We start from the raw sequence: 5,271 nt of genomic DNA on the forward strand, positions 1-5,271 counted from the left end.
AGCTCGGGGAGTTTATACGTGGAAGTGGTGAGAGGGAGGCCGAGGGCTCGTTTCACAACCTTTCGAATAAGGGCGTTGAGTTTGTCGCGCTCCGCACGTAGCCAATTGTGTATGGCGGCGACATAGGTAAAAATGGCAGAGAACAAACGCATGTACAAGACGCAGTAGGTTGTCTTCTTTCAGGCCGTGGTGCCGGTTGGCCACTCTACGTACGAGTCGTATTGCATTTTCAGTCTTAGTCATTAGTTTCTGCACCGTTAGGGTGTTGGTTCCGCGGGACTCGATGATCATACCCAGGACCTTGATGGAGTCTACCCTGGGAACTATACGACCGTCTCTTATGCGGAGTGTGATGTTGCGTTCGGCCGGAGGTTTCCACCCTTTGGGCTTGGCGCCACGGCGTTTGGGCAAGTACAGCAACAGCTCCGACTTGGTGGGGGAGCACTTGAGACCGGTGTCTTCAAGGTAGGACTCGGCAGTTTCAATGGCCTCCTGCAGGGCGGATTCGATGAAGCCATCCGACCCCGCGGAGCACCAGATCGTTATGTCGTCCGCATAGATGGTGTGATTTAGCCCGTCGATTCTCGAGAGTCGTTCGGAGAGCCCTATCATCACTAGGTTGAAGAGCGTCGGCGAGAGGACGGACCCCTGGGGCGTTCCCCGCTGTCCGAGCTCGACTTCTTCCGACACCAGGTCTCCTGCGCGGAGGACGGCCCTGCGCCGGGTCAGGAAGGAGCGGACAAAGTCGTAGAACCGACGCCCGAGCCCGAGGTCTGCGATCGCCTTCAGGATCGACGAGTGGGCGATCGTAGAGAATCCCGAGTGTTTTCTCCGTGGAGAATTTGATGTTTTAAGAGTAACATGGCATCTTGAGTAGATAGCCCAGGTCGAAAGCCGATCATGTGGTGCGGGAAGCAGTCGTGGTCCTCGAGATAGCGACCGACCCTGTTGAGGACGACGTACTCCGCCACCTTGCCCACGCACTACGTGAGCGAGATGGGCCGGAGGTGATCTAAGCTAGGCGCTTTTCCCGGTTTGGGAATAAGGATCGTGTGGGCGAGTTTCCAGGCGTTGGGTAGCTCGCCCTTCTTCGACGTTTCGTTGATAGTATCGGTGAGGTAATTGACGGAGGGCTCATCCAAGTTGCGTAGGAGCTTGTTGGGGATGCCATCGGGGCCAGGGGTGGAGCGGCCATTGAGTTCGTGGAGAGCTCGGCGCACCTCTTCGACGGAAAAGTCGGCGTCTAAGTGGGTGTTGTCGGTACCAGTGTATTCGGGGTGAGGAATCGACGGGTACGCGGGAAGCGGTAGATATTTCTCCACGAGGCTCTTGGCGACGTCTTTGGGTGGTGCGGTCCCTTTGGCCTGATGGAGTATCTTCGCGAGAGAATGGCGCTGATTGGTGCGGGTGTTGGTGTTGGTGTCGTCGAGCAGGTGTTTGAGAAGGTTCCATGTTTTGCCATTACGGACCTGCCCGTCAATCGAGTTACAGACTTCGTCCCACTGCTGTTTGGAAAGGGTGATGCAGTGATCCGCTATGCTCTTGTTTAGCTCGGATATGCGTTTGCGTAACCGCCGATTGAGGCGCTGGCCCTTCCATCGGGCCAGTAGGGATTGTTTGGCCTCGAGCAGGTGGGCTAGGCGACTGTCCATCCTCTCGGTGGGCAGGTCTGTACAGATGGTTTTGGTGGCCTTGCCGACGTCGACCTTGAGCTGATCCGTCCACGTCTCGAGACTTGGCGTGGCGTAGGGAGGGGGTTGTTCTACGCGAGTCTTACGGAAGAGGTCCCAGTCCACCCATGTGTACGTCTTGGTCTTCCTGCTGACTGTGGGGAAGTGTACGGCCAATAAGCAATGGTCGCTACCGAGATCTACCGCGAGGTTGGACCAACGGGCGTCGGCGATATTCTTGACGAAGCAGAGATCCGGGGTGGTGTCTCTTTGCGTGGACGTGCCAGTGCGGGTGGGGAAAGCCTTGTCCGTAATGAGGGTAAGATTCATGTCGTTCGCGTTCTGCCAAAGCTCGGTACCCTTGGGGGTGTCGTACGCGTAGCCCCAGGTGCGATGCGCGGCGTTAAAGTCGCCAGCGATCACTATCGGGTTGGAGCCGGCGAGGCGAATGGCTTTCTGGAACAGGTGTTTGAACCGTTGCTTGTGGTGACTGGGGCTGCTGTATACATTGAGTATGTACACGCTTTGTCGGGATGCGTTGCCAGGGAGAAGCTCTACCATGAAATGTTCGATTTCGGGCATGTCGAGGTCGTGCACAAGGCATGTGATCTTATTAGTGACCAGCGTGGCGGTACCGCGTCCTCCCGAAGGGCCGGGTAACCACTGGTATCCGGAGAACGTGGTGGTTAGCACTACAGTTTCTTGTAACAGGACGACGGGGGGTTTGGCTTTGTGGCTGCGTAGGTATTGCTGTAGGGAGGCTTTCTTCCGGGCGAAGCTCCTACAGTTCCATTGCCAGATGCGCATCTCGTCATTTGGCCTGGCCATCTTGAAGCATTCGGGTGTCGGTGCGGGCGTCCGACGGGTGCAAGAGAGCCACGCGAGGGGTTGCACTGGGTGTAGGCATGCATTGCGAGACCGGCTTAGCTGCGGCGACAGCGGGGGCGACGACGTGATCGCAATAGTGTTCTACTTTGCCCAACCGATCACCGTGGGCCGCCAGGGTGGACTGCGCGCCTTCACCTTCTCAATTATTATAATTAGATGACAAGTGTCAATTAGAAAATTGTATAAAGCAACATTAGAAACTCCCGATACACCTTTCTGTTGCTCAATACGTGCAACACAAAAGTGTTTTTCCCAGCGTGAAAGATGCCCGCGAATACACATAAAGTGCCTCGAGCGGCCAGTCGGACGACAATTTTGCCTGTATTCTCGGGCTTCTTTCACACTCGGAAAAACAATTTTATGTTGCACGTATTCAGCAACAGAAAGCTGTATTGGGAGTTTCTTATGCTGCTCTACGATTGACTCATTGACATTTCTAATCTAATTATAATACTTGAGAAGGTGAATAAATAATTAAGTCTAATTATCTAATTAGGCAGAATACAAAATATTGTCTCAGTATCTCCGAGCGATGGCAAACAACATTACTTTGGTTCTGTATAGCTACGTAGCATTTGCATATATTTAAAGTTTGGCTTAAGTTGACTGAAACAACCTATATATATGGCAACACGAAAACAACCCGAGTTTGGTGCCACTTAAAGGAATAAATTTTCAGTAATAAATTTCAGGTAGAAAATTCTGGTTTTGGTGGCCTTGAAATATATATATATATATATATATATATATATATATATATATATATATACTGCAAAGGTCAATAGAGAAGTACATGAAATGCAGAGCAAGCACACAAGAAACACACCTGATATTTTGTACACCAATGAATGTCATGGGAAATCATTGTGAAAAGCTGATTGGAAAGGCGATATAAAAGATTGACTGGCCCACATTTTTATATACTGAAACAACGTATGTTTCACACATGAACTTGCTTTAAATAAGATTTGAACCAGGAGCATCAAGATGGATTTTTGCTCCTCAACAAAGTTCCTTGAGCACGAAAATTTTTTCCCGCCTAAATAATTTTTTTAAATGTAAATAGAGTTCTCCGAGCTAAAAATGCTGTGTAGCAGTATTTACCAATTACAATTCTGGTTTCCTGAAATGTTGTAACGCGAAGGCACTGCATGGTCTGTTATAGAATATGTTGCTTGAAAATGTTTTTTTTTCTACTGCAAGACAAAGCCTAAATATGCCACATTCATTACTGTTTAGGTGCCAAGTGCCGTATCAATGGAGGCCTTATAAAAACAAACAACTATTCATTAAGGTACTATCTGGCCACATGCGGATGAAGTTAATATACATTGCCAATTTCTAAATATTTGTACTTGGTGCGATAATGGAAGATTAGCGCTTGTAGCACATGAGTACATAAATCAGCAAAAAATGTTTATTAAATCAGGCCATATTCTGGTTACTGAATGAAGCTTCAAATGTGTGAGTTCACATTTTTTAAACACAGGCATCATGCATCAGCCAGTCATGCATAAATAAATGTTAAACATCACGCTTAATATTCTCCAACAAGAAATGATGTATCAAACAGTATAAAAGTATTAAACAGCATATATTAGTTGATTCAAATAAGAATAAAGTGTATACATTTGAGCTGCAAAATTGTAATTTATGCAAGAAATCACCTTTAGCTCTCATAAAACTGAGAATACTGTTCACGGTTAACCACAAGGAACAGGGACTCCATTGTCTGAGCATCTTGGCCATAACTGCAGGAGATGGCTGTGCTGGAATCCTGGTTCCTGCATTAGCAAAATAACAACACAATCATGAGAGTTGACTCTACATTTCATGACGATCCTATACACTGCGGGAAATTTGATAAGGCAACAAGCTTCTGAAAACAACACTCCTAATTATTGTGACCCAACACAGGGCACAGCTTAATTGGGCATGACAAATGTAACGTAGGCAAAATTTCCAGTTTTAAAATTTAGAAACCGCGATCACTATGTCATCGTGAATACAAAATGGCATAGAAGCAAAATGAATATACAGTAGCCTTTTCACTATGGAAAAATAAGAGCATAAAATGTAAACTCTACAAACGACATCTCTCAGCAATGGGCATTTTTTCAGGAGCATGGATGTGACCGCAATTTAAAACTCACAATACAAAATCTGCAATGCAGCTGTGCATTACACTTCAGAAGCACTGCAGCAGAAGACTTTATGGGAGAAGACAATAAGACTACTATGCTCAAGGCATAAGAAAATAAGTGTTTTTAACGCATCATTTATACACTACGAGACGAAGAGCACTATTGTACAGAGAGAGTGCACAACAGACGAAAAGGAAGAAACCCCTAACTGCATTCTCACCTGCCCTGCATTACAGTAGCAAAGCAGTACTTGCATCTAGCCCAACAATGTCCAACTCTCCACTGCAGTCTATTAGGCCTTTTCTGTATACTTAATAATTTTTATTTATTGGTGTATATTTCTTTACTGACTGAGTAAGAATCAGTATTTCAGCACATTTCCCTCGAAAATATAGAACGCCCTGTCAACAATTTTTTGCCCTTGTTCCAATGTGTTAGCTCGGCAATACGCTGACAAGTACTATTCCCTTATTTATACTTACAATCCTTCCTGATGCTCCGAATTTCTACTTCGTGCTCTGAACAGTGACGTACGTCCTTCTACTCAGTTTATGTTGGCTTCCTACATT

Source organism: Dermacentor silvarum, chromosome 3 (assembly GCF_013339745.2).
Source record: "Dermacentor silvarum isolate Dsil-2018 chromosome 3, BIME_Dsil_1.4, whole genome shotgun sequence".
NCBI lineage: Eukaryota > Metazoa > Arthropoda > Arachnida > Ixodida > Ixodidae > Dermacentor > Dermacentor silvarum.